Source organism: Triturus cristatus, chromosome 4_1 (genome assembly GCF_964204655.1).
Source record: "Triturus cristatus chromosome 4_1, aTriCri1.1, whole genome shotgun sequence".
Classification (NCBI taxonomy): domain Eukaryota; kingdom Metazoa; phylum Chordata; class Amphibia; order Caudata; family Salamandridae; genus Triturus; species Triturus cristatus.
Window position 1 is genome coordinate 415,209,216 of NC_140585.1, and position 12,419 is coordinate 415,221,634.

General features: G+C 52.6%; 1 long non-coding RNA gene across 1 annotated transcript; it reads right to left on the bottom strand.

Annotated features, from left to right (window-relative positions):
- Nucleotides 1–281: 281 nt before the first annotated feature.
- On the bottom strand, nt 282–11,973 carry LOC146855044 (uncharacterized). The gene is made up of 3 exons (XR_014981274.1): nt 11,738–11,973; nt 4,889–5,164; nt 282–810 (listed from the first exon to the last, which is right to left on the bottom strand). It is a non-coding gene; the product is annotated as an uncharacterized LOC146855044 (long non-coding RNA).
- Nucleotides 11,974–12,419: the final 446 nt, after the last annotated feature.

Below are 12,419 nucleotides of genomic sequence, written 5' to 3' on the forward strand. Positions count from 1 at the left end.
GGGATGCTGACTTTTTGCTTTGGAGGGTTCTGTTGTGGAGCTGAAGCTCACTGTGTTAGTCATGTGGCGAGGAAGACTTTACTCTGAGTAATGAAGATTACCGGTAAGTAATCGGGGCATCTTGCATCCACCACTGCTGTCATCTCATTCCACAAATTCCCCTCCCCCCCCCCCCCCCCCCCAAATTGAACTGGGTCTGAACACTGACCCTTGCTTTCTTTTTCCGAATCTTTTAAACTGATGGAAAAAAAACTACCACCAGAAACACCCCCACAGTTTTTCTGTCCCCCACCCGCGTAGAAACAAACTTACATTCCTGTTGACAAATGCAGCATCCCTGCCAACATACTCCTGATCTGCATCAAATACAATTCCACCCTGTAAACAGACAGATGCACCCCATCATCTCGAAAAAAACTCTAATGCCTCATATGTGATATCGCTGTGCTCCAAAAAGAAAAATCCCTGCGCATTGCAACACTTCCACAACTCCCTGTTCCCTTTTCACATCCCTCTATCGATGGCCCCTGGCCTGTTTGCCCCCCTCCATACTCTCCTTGGCATCAGCTCAGTGAAAACCACTGTTGTTCCCGCCCTTGTCTGGGCAATTTACCAAGTCCCTCAATTTGGGCAATAGCTCGTGCCACCGCATGCCTCCTTTTCCAAACCTCTTCAACTGTAATATCATATCAGGCAGACCCAGCTATCTTCCTCCTAGCCAAGACTCAGCATGCCTTGCTGCCCACTTCACAAAAGAATGCCTGCAGATCCAAACCTCTATATAGCCTCGAAGTGGGCCCGCAATGCCACCTAGGAGAAAACAAACTCATGTTATTGGTCATCGTGCAACCGCCACCCCCAAATGCACATAGCGCCGATAGCAGCTAGAGCACCAACGCCCCACCTGCTGAATCTCCCCCGCTGACAAACCCCTGCCCTCGGCCTCCATTGCCATCCCAATCCAGAAGGAATGTGCCCCAAAATCCTTTGCCACATAGACCAAACAACCCAAAGCTTTCCTCAGGACCCCAAAACCTGCAAAGCAGAAAATGCTCTCCATTCTCATGCAGAAAAATCTCTTGACCTGACCTCGGGTCACTCCCCACGCCGCACGGCTCCTCCTGGTGCCCGTGTCTGCCCTACTGCTGCTGCCTATGGTTCGCCGCTGGTGTGCCCCTGGTACCTGGTTCGCGCTACTGCTTTGTGGCTCCGTATTTCTCTCCCCCTTCTGGCTGTTATTCTTTTTGCTCTCCCAGTTGCCGTTCCTGTACCCTCGTCCTCTGTGCCCCCCTCCCGCTCCCCGCCGCTGCTCCCCGCGACCCCGCCCCTTTTTTTCTTCTGTACCCTGTGCCCTCGCCCATTGGCCGCCCCGCTCCCGCCTCCCTCCCACTTCGCCTCTTATGAAGGGCGCCGCGCGGAAGCGCGCAGCGGGCGCGCCGGCGGCGCCTGGTCCGCGCCCAGTGCCAGGACCCCTGGCCCTCGCCAGAGCCAACCCACCCGACGGAGATACGATGCCGCCGCCCACCGCGCACTCAACACCGACCGACAGCCAGCCTGCTGCCAAGCCACCCCGAAACGCACCCATGGAACCTTCACCTGTCACGCCTTCAAGTTCACCTGCCTCCGGACCTGCACCGAGCCCGCCAGAACAGGCGCCAACAACAACCACCTCAAGTGCATCCTGCTCAACACCCGCTCCGTCCACAAGCACGCCGTCGAACTCTGGGACCTCCTCAACACAACAGCGCCAGACGTCGTCTTCCTCACGGAAACCTGGATGAACAGACGGCTATAAGATCACCCGGAGGGACCGCATCAACCAAGCCGGAGGGGGCATCGCCATTGTCAACAAACACCATCCGCATCACGACCAGCACCGACGACACCCTTACCACCGCCGAGCTCCTTCACTTCCAGATACACACCGACCCCAAGACCACCCTCAGCGGGACTCATCTACAGACCCCCGGGACCACGCACACAATTCAGCCCGCTCGCCCTCGCCTCCCCCGACTACATCCTCCTAGGGGACCTTAACTTCCACCTGGAGAACAACAAGGACAACAACACCACCACCCTGCTAGACAACCTCGCCAACCTCGGACTCAAGCAACTGGTCAACACCCCCACCCACTACGCCGGCCACACGGTTCTCCTCGAGCAACCACATCTCCTTCAGCCACTCCACCAGACTTCACTGGACCGATCACAGCTGCATCCACTTCAACTTCAGGAGAACCACGACTCACCTCCGCCCGCAGCAAGCCCCCCGTAGATGCTGGAGCAAGATCACCACCGACCAGCTCACCACCTCCCTGAGCCAAAACCAACCGACCTACACTACGGACCCCAACGAAGCAGCCCGCAACCTCACACAGTGGATCACCAACTGCGCCGACGCCCTTGCACCACTGAAGAACCCTCCAAGCAATCCCGACAGCAAGAAAGCCTCATGGTTCACCGACGAGCTCAAAGACTCCAAGAGATCCTGCCGCACCCTCGAAAAAGCCTGGCGCCACGACCAGTCGACAGAAAACATGACAGCCTTTAAGAACGCCATCCGCAAACACCACCAGCTGATCCGCACCACCAAAAGGACATCATTCAGAGACCGACTGGACAACACCCACAACAGCAAAGAACTCTTGAGCATCGTCAAAGAGCTCTCCAACCCCAGTGCCAGCAACAACGACATCACGCCATCGCAAGACCTCTGCGACTCTCTCGCCTCGTTCTTCCCCCGCAAGATCGCCAATATACACGACAGCTTCGGCGCTCAGACTACATACCTAGCCACCGAACCAACGCCCCCCACCACCACCCTGTGCACCTGGAACCCCGTCAGCACGGAAGACACCACCCTCATGATGAAGACCATCCACTCCGGCTCCCCAGCCGACCCGTGCCCTCACCACATCTTCAACAAAGCCGACTCCATCATCGCACCCCAACTCCGGGACATCATCAACAACTCCTTCACTTCCGCCACATTCCCGGAGAGCTGGAAGCATGCAGAGATCAGTGCCCTCCTGAAGAAACCCACCGCGGACCCCACAGACCTCAAGAACTTCCGTCCCATCTCGCTCCTCCCCTTCCCCGTTTAAGTCATCGAGAAAACCGTCAACAAACAGCTGACCACCTTCCTCGAGACTAACAGCTCCCTCGACCCATCGCAGTCCGGATTCCGAGCGAACCACAGCACCGAGACCGCCCTCATCGCAGCCACCGACGACATCAGGACCCTGCTCGACAACGGTGAAGCTGCCGCCCTCCTCCTCCTCGACTTGTCGGCCGCATTCGACACTCTCTGCCATCGCACCCTGACCACCTGCCTCCACCACGCCGGGATCCAGGGGAAGGCCCTGGAATGGATCACCTCCTTCCTCTCCGACAGAACTCAGAGTCCGTCTCCCGCCCTTCCACGCAGCGGCCCCCAAGATCATCTGCGGCGTACCCCAAGGATCCTCGCTCAGCCCCACCCTCTTCAATGTCTACATGAGCCCCCTCGCAGCCATCGCACGCAAACACAACCTCAACATCATCTCCTACGCCGACGACACCCAACTGATCCTATCCCTCACCAACGACCCCGCCACCGCCAGAGCCAGCTTCCAGGAAGGAATGAAAGACGTCGCGGAATGGATGAAGCTCAGCCGGTTGAAGCTGAACTCAGACAAAACAGAAGTCCTCATCCTCGGACCATCCCCCTCCACCTGGGACGACTCCTGGTGGCCCCCTGCTCTGGGCACCGCCCCCAAGGCCACGGACCATGCACGCAACCTGGGTTTCATCCTTGACTCCTCCCTCACGATGACCAAGCAAGTCAACGCTGTTACATCTTCCTGCTTCAACACCCTCCGCATGCTCCGAAAGATCTTCCGGTGGATCCCCACTGGAACCAGGAAGACAGTCACCCAGGCCCTCGCCACCAGCCGACTGGACTACGGGAACGCCCTCTACGCTGGGACCACCGCCAAACTACAGAAAAGACTCCAGCGCATTCAGAACACAGCTGCACGACTCATCCTGGACATTCCCCGACACAGCCACATCTCTGCACGCCTGAGACCTGCACTGGCTCCCCGTCAGCAAGAGGATCACCTTCAGACTCCTCACACAAGGCTCTCCACGACACGGGCCCCGAATACCTCAATACCCGCCTCACGTTCTACACACCTACCCGCCAGCTCCGCTCCGCCAGCCTCGCCCTCGCCACCGTCCCACGGATTCGTAGAACCGCCACCGGAGGAAGATCTTTCTCCTACCTGGTGGCCAAGACGTGGAACTCCCTCCCCACCCCCACTTCGACTGACCCAGGACCATCTCTCCTTCAGGAAGCACCTCAAGACCTAGCTTTTCGAGCAGTAGCGGCACCCCCCTCCGAGCACCTTGAGACCCTCGTGGGTGAGTAGCGTGCTCTACAAATGTCCTAATTGAGTCCCACCCCCCTGATCCCTCAATCTTTTCCACCAAGCACATGGGAAAATCGGCAGATCAGGGTACGTCTGCAATGTCACACAAAGGCCCTTGCCTGACTGATCCGTCTTGGACTTGGGAATCCAAACCTGCACTGCCCCCACGCATATGGACTTCACGCCAAAGCAGTCCCCCACGCCAAAGCAGAACCAACCACCTCCGTAACCCGGAAAGCGCCAAAAAACAGCCACGCCATAATAAACGAAAAACAGAGCATTTCCCATGTATTCCAACACACCCTTGGAAGCGCAGCAATCACCTGCTTCAAAATGCGCAAGGTAATGGGCCTTTCAACCGGTCACCCGTCCCCCTCTCCCGTGAACACCCCTCCAAGATGCGCTTCCCCATTTCACCCCCGAGGGCTCATATCCCCACCGCAGTTTTTCAAAAAAGGCTATGGCCGCGAACTTACCCGTTATTGTGACCGCTGACAAACCCTTGACAATCCAGGATATGATCAATTTTACCACATAATTTTGTCAGGCTTGACATCCATCCGAAATTCCCCGGGGGACCGCCCCCGACCGCAGAAACTCGTCCCATGCCAGACCATAAGCCTTCCACGTTGAGTCTGATAGCCAACCCAGGATCAGTTGCATCACTCGCCTTCGCCTACATCCCACAAGCGGTCCGGCATCACAGTCTTCCTCTCGTCCACCACTTGGGCCAACCCACGGAACCTCGTCCACTGAAATCGAGAGAGAGCATCAGCAATTTCATTGTGTATACCTGGAATGTGTCTCGCTTTGAAAGTCATATTGTGCCTCAAACATTGTAACACAAACACTCTCAACAACGGCCACACTTTTGGCTCTTTCGCAGACTGCCGATTGACCTTATCCACAACCGCCATATGATCCACATTAAAAAGGACTGTCTTGTTTGCCAATTAGTGCCCCCACAAGCACACCGCCATTACAAGGGGAATAAATTCCAGGAACGTGATGCTACGCCCTCCCTGCTTCCATGCCTCCAGCCACTCCTTGGCACACCACCTCCCCTGCCAGAAAAGGCCAAAACCGTGTCCTCCAGCGGCATTTAAAAACCTCTCCACCAACCACTCCAACTGCTCCCCAAGCCCAGATATTGGAATGCCATTGCACTTGTCTAGAAATATACGCCAAATCCTCTCGGAACCCTGCCATGATTCTCACCCTGTGATGCGACATTGAGGTCCCAGACAGTGCCCAGCCCAATCTCCTACAAAATGTCCTGCCGGCCCTGACCACCTTACATGCAAAATTCAGGTGCCCTAACAAGATCTGCACATAATTGACCTGCACTTTTGACGTAGCCAACACCGCATCCAAAAGCTCTAAACAACGCCTCTTCTTCTCCTCAGGCAGACGAATCGCCATCTTGTCCGAATCCAGCTCCATGCCCAAGAAGGTAATCACCTGAACAATCACAGAATAGCGGAGAAATAAGCGCAGGGTCTCTGCTTACCACCGAAACCCTGTGTTAGAACAGAGCTTGCAACCGTCCGCCTCATGTACGTAGACCACATAAGACTTCTGGTAATCAGGAGTACCAAGCACCGGGGCAGAACAAAGCGCAACCTTTAATTGCTCAAAAGCCTGCTGGCATGCAGGTGTCCAAGGCAAGGGTTCATGCACATCCTTGGTGGTCGGGTAAAGAAGGGGTTTTGTTAGTAAGGAGTAATTATGGATCCAGTGCCTACAATACGAAGTTATCCCAATAAACACGAGTACCTCACGTTGAGTCTTAGGAACAGGCATTTTAGTAATAGCAGCTATGCGTTCAGGTATTAGTCTGCGACCCTTCTTCGACAGTAAGTGACCTAAATAGGTGACCTCCTGTCGACAATATCGAAATTTTGAGAGTGACACCTTGTGTCCATGGTGTGCCAAATGTATCAGTAATTTAACTGTGACCTCTCTGCAGCCATCCTCAGTGTCCGAAGCCACAAGGAGGTCGTCAACGTACTGCAGCAGTACATTACCAAGGGGAAGCTCCAAGGAATCCAATTGAGCTTTCAAAGCTTGACTATAGATGCTTGGACTTTTTGTATAGCCTTGTGGAGCAAGACAGAATCTAAAGCTCCTACCTACTATTGCAAATCCAAACATTTGCTATCTGTATGGATTGGAATGCTGAAGAAAGCATTCTTCAAATCTATTACCAAAATAATTTTGCTGACGGGGGAATCATTGTCAAGATCGTAGTAATGTCTGGAACCACAGGATACTGGGGAACCACAATTTTATTGACCTCTCTAAGGTCAATGACAAAACAGTAAACATCGAGATGGGCATCAGAAGAATCCAAGGGTGTCTTTTTAAGTGTAGGAAGGATAGGGCTATAACACACATTCACTACTGTCTCTTCAACCACACCAGACTTAATCAAATCCTGTATTATTTGCAATAAGGCCTTTTCTCCTGCCTGAGATATCTTGTGCTGGGAAATACGTGGCAATTTAGCATTGTCTTTGATCTGTAAAGAGACTGCTGGGTTCTGGAGTAACCCCATGTCCTTGTCTCCTGCAGCCCATAAAGTGCGTGACACATCTTTGAACTCAGCGGGAAGGGGGGCATCGTTTGCGAAGCATTGTTTGGCACGGGTCACCTGTTGTCCAACACTCATATAAACACCGTCTGGAGAACAAAAAATTGTTGCATATAATCTTTTTAACAAATCCAACCCTAACAAATTCTCCCCACAATTTGTCATCAGTAAAAATGGTGAGTCAACCGTAAAGGGGCCAATAGTCAAAGCAAGAGGCTTGAAAATGGGGCTAACAACTGGCATGCCTGAAAAACCCACTGAAACATTGTTTTGGCCACACAGAACTGCCCCCGGGACCAGTGAACGGGAATCATAGCTATTCATGGCCCCTGTATCAACTAAGAATTTGTCAGTCGTACCTTGTAAATCTGCAGTAACATAGGGTCCACGTTGATCTACAGGCACTGGAACTGGTCCCTTGCCCTGTCCCTGGCTGTCCAAGATGTGAGACATCCCTGTCACGTCATCCATGTCATAATCGTCATGATAGTACTGTCTACTTCAGAGGTGGATAAAATAGTTTCCGCTCTGCCTATTGTGTGATGTATCCTCTGACTGCATCCCCCCCTCTACCATCTCCTCCTCGTCCACTTCCTCAAACCTTGACCTCTCAGGCCTCACCTTTCTGCAACAACTCTGGACACTCGTTCTGCCAATGTCCCTCCTGCTTACAGTACGCACATTGATTAGGCCCAAGCGGCGCATTTGAAGCACCACCCCTGTTAGACCGGGGTAGCCTTGGGGCAGAACCTCTTCCACATCCCCTTGCAACTTTCTGCATCAATACCCTCATCTTCAAATCCTTTGACTTTTTCTCTACCCTTTCCTTATCCTCATTCTCTCTATGTTCGTAGTACTGTGCCATACTCAATATCACTGACGGGGATGAGGTCGTCCAAGTGCTTTCTGAAGCCTGCAACTGGGTTGCAATCTCGGGAAGCAAGTGATAAATCTGTTAACAAACAAATGAACACCACCCTCCTGTGACGGGTCCTGACCACTAAAATCTAAAAACACCCCTTCAAACCTGTTAAAAAAATCCGACACACTTTCATCCTTCTGGCGACACGCAGTCAACTAATCCCAGTCCACTTGCTTTGGTGGGATATGGGAGTGCATGTAATCGATAATACGCCCCGGCAAATCTAACAGCTTCGCCTTCTCGCCGGGCTTGCGCTCCTTATCCCATGCCCTGATCTCATCCCGTGTGCCACCCAGCTCCAGTGCATGATCATGTGTATGGACCTGTCTCCATATATCTACCGGTACCAGCAGGCAGAAAAATAACTCCATATCAGCTAGCGTCATCACTGTGGAGGAGGCCACCTCTGTCAATTCCTTGTAATATGCAGTAGGGTCTTTGGGAGAGGACCTCACTCCTCTTCCAAGGAGTGTAGATCCACTGTTCCTGAAACCGAGCGTCGACTCGTGGTCTAATTACAGTGTCTGTGGAGTCACGCAATTCCGGTGTCTCAGGATAGTAAATGGGATGGACCTCCCTCATGGGGTGCTGTGTCCCTATCGTCGGAACCTTCTGGAGCAATCTGCCTGGGTAACCCACCAGTGTTGTTACATTACTAAAAACCTAATTGGGGGCCATATCTGTAACATATACCCTGTCCCGTATGTCATAGATCATTTGTGGTGCAACACCTTGAAAGCACTGTTCCCACAGTCCTATCAGTGTAGCCGACATTTGCTTAAAAGCATTCTGCTGTATCTTTCATCACACTTCACACATCCCCCACACTATAGATTGGGTTCCGAGCTCACTGAGCTGCTTGATTCGCCACCATTTGCCTTTCTTCATTACCTACGCACCAACACTTTTTCCATGCGATCTTGCGCTGCCGCCCAATTCCCTTCATGTGTCCCTTGTACAGGGGTCATGCCGTTCGGCAATGCTTGGGGTGCCATACCCGAGGGAGAGAGAGCAGATGAGGGGATGGGTAACATCATGTAACGAGACAGTGTTGTAAGGGTAAAAGGAGGTGTAGCAGCGGATGCTGAGTCAATAGACGGGGCAGGAGAGCTAACGGCTCCCGCCCTTGTTACTGGCGGGGGCAGAGCTGTGCCCGAAGCAGTTTGGCTAGAAGTGGAAATACTAGGACGAGCGGCACCAGGGGCTGGGGTCTGGGATGTCGGAACCTGCGGGTATATTCGCTTCGGAGCATAAGGTGGAAGAGGGCGAAAATCCAGTACTTCAACAAAATCGTCACCTTCCTCTCTCGTAACATAACATTTATAAGTCTGCAATTGAAACTTTCTATCTGCAACTTCTATTCCTTTCTCTGTCTTCTCCCTTTCGTAACCTACTGCTTTCTGCGTTATGGTTTGCGTCTGTCTCTTCCGAGCCTCTTTCTCTGCTCTCATACGCCATTGCTTCGTTTCCTTTTCCCATACTCTGAAAGAATCAAACATTGACTTCCTGCTCTTTTTAGCGAACAATTTTCATGCAAGAAATCCAATTTTTGTTCATCAAATGAGCCAGTAAGTGGCCATTGTAACTCAGAATTGTCCCTCGTATATTTATTATACAGTATGATAAACATTATAGGGCCAATACCATGCTTGACGTATGCGTCAAAATTGGGGATACCCTCCGGAGGCGCAGGCTGGCTCTCTTCCAATCAAGCATCAGTGGAACAACATTGACATCCAAAACATCCTAACTTACTTAAACAAGGCATCTTAATATAAGACACAAGCACTGTCCCTAACAGACAAATATTACACCAGCAACAGTAATAAAAGAAAAGATAAAGTAATAAAAATGATTCAGGAACCAAATCAAACGGACCAGAGACCACTCCTTACAGTCTGGGGTCTGTACCGAGTTCAAGAAGACAGACTCCAGCCCCAGACCTTTTCAAGCATTAGCCAAATTACCAATTGGTCTGGCAGATTGTTCGCGAACAGTCCCGGACCCTTTCAAATGCGGGCAAAATTTCCAGTTAGTCCGGTAGACTGCTTGCAAACACTCTGTGCCTTTTCAAGGGTCTGCAAACCCACCAAGGTCAAGACAGTCCAGAGACCGTACCAAGACACAGCCCCTCGACTTGTGTCGTTCAAGCAAGGCAGTTCGAAAACTGCAGACAAGACAGTTCGGAGATTGTACAAGAATGGCGCTATTTTTCCAAAACTCAAATCACTCACCTGGTGCACACAGGTCAAATCAAATTATTCTCCACTGCCGACTCTTCAGACAAAATGGTCAACTCCAAGGTTTTGCCTTCTCAGGACCCAAGCCGGTGACCACTAGACGAGGAGACGCCCGATCAGCCGGGCGGGGCAGCTGCGAGAACCAAGCTCGGTCTTGTGTCGGGTACCCCGATCCGCCCGACCGACCAAACGCACCCCGACCCTGCAACCCGATTATGGGCGAGTTGGATCGCCTTGCGGGGTCCCTGTTTGGTATCCAACTGAAGGAGATGGACCTTAAGGGCCACTCGGGTTTTCTTCCAACCACCTGCTATGCCTTCCCAAGAATGAAGTCTGACAGTAGAGAATACAAACATTGTTTATTACAAAAACTCTGGAGAGGAGTCCAATCTGACCTGCACCCTAAGATGTCTGCTGAGGGACTGGCCCCCCAACAGTCTACAGTGAGTAATCATTCTTCCCCAGAAGCCTCCAACCCCGCCAACCATGGAAAATTACCAGCCTGAGCCGAACATGAACAAAGGAGGCACAGGGAGATGGGCTACAACCTGCCAGATGGGTACATGTTATCTGTATGTCAAGGTCACTGCACTGAGTCTCAGCGTCTCCTAACGTGAGAGCAGAACTACACACTCAGATAGGTATGCGAAGGCAGAATAGCCTATTCATTAGTAAGTCGGAATACAGCCTTGAACAGAAGAGAAAATAATAACGAAATACAGTGTTCTGCTGAGGCAAGCAATTCTGAATAATGAGGCCTAGTACGGGCACAGCCTAAGCAGTCTAATAGGGATTACGAAATAAAAAATGGAGTCATACTGGCTAACTACGGGAAGGCTTGCACGTTGCAGGGATAACTCAGTGGGTTGCATAACGTGAATCCAAATGACGTATATTTAGCCACACACTGCTAACCTAATATAGCATGAAACTAGTGCGTTGCAGGAATGGGATTTTCAAACCTAACACCCTGCCCCCCCAAGCACCAACATGTCCACTTCTGGGACCCCACTAGCCCCTGCAACAAACCCTGGGAGGGTGGGGTGCTTACCAGCTGCTTACGCTGCACCACCCCTCTCGCCAATCCTGCCTCGTCAACACTCCTCTCAATCAGGGCCTGCCTTCGCGGACTGGAGAGGCTAGCGGCAGGCCCTGATCATAGCAAACCCCTCCCCCTGACATGCCCAGCCTCCTCGCTGCCTGACCGCATCACAGCACTCTAGGGCTGCACTACAGTGTGCAGGCCCTAGCCATGAGGTAGCACCAACTCCCCGACCGGGGGTTTACCCGCAGAAACTGCCTCCCTCTGCCTGTCAACAAAACGTAGGGGCATAAAACTTGGGCCGCACACCGCAAACCTTACCTCCGCAACTCCCGCCCTCCCACCTCATCGAGCATAGGGCAAAACGACTTCTTTGGGACTCCCCCCTAAACTCTGGCCCCAACCGGAACAACCTTGGCCGCGCCCCGGCCCGGGCCTGCAGCTCGACCCACCACCTTGTGAAACCACCAGCCATACCAGACGGCCAGCTCGCTTCCCACCGCCCACACTCACCCCATCCTACTGTACCTTGCGGGTGGGCGACATACAAGCCAAAATGGCTGCCGCCACTACGCCCGCTGATCTTCGCTTTGGGAGCTCTTCAGGAGCAATGCCCGCCTGAACCAGCTCCCCATCTGCCAGCAGGTCAGACCTGCCCGCCTGCTGTAACACAAGCAGCGTCTGCTGCACGTCGACCGGAACAGCCATGCCGCTTCCACAAGCCAGACAACCTAGACAAACCTAACTCTGTCCCTGCTAACCGGGGCGTGCTAATTCAAAATGGCACCTCAACCCTGTTAACCTTCGCCCAAGAAACCTAACTAAACCCCGCCTCTCTCCCCCTGGCCAATCCTGAAGTACTTTGTTCCCAGACCCTACCACCAGCCTGAAATTTACGGGAGGGTAGGGCTTCACCCACTCCCCCAGAACCATCATAACCCAGCAGCAGAGTACTGAGAACGGGCACATGTGAAAGTTCTAGGAGCTCTTCTGCTTAGACCCAATACGTACATTTGGCAGATAACTGCACCAGTATGCTGCATTTAAGCTGTTTTTTAATGACGTTTACATTTTCTGCACTTCCCTTCATGCTCGTTCTCTCCCTTCCCTTCAAAGTTAGTCAGTGACCCAGCAAATGTACTGGAGCCGTAATACGAGCATGGAAAATGAAACTGAGCGCCCCTGCTCCCGCTTTGGGAAATAATACATG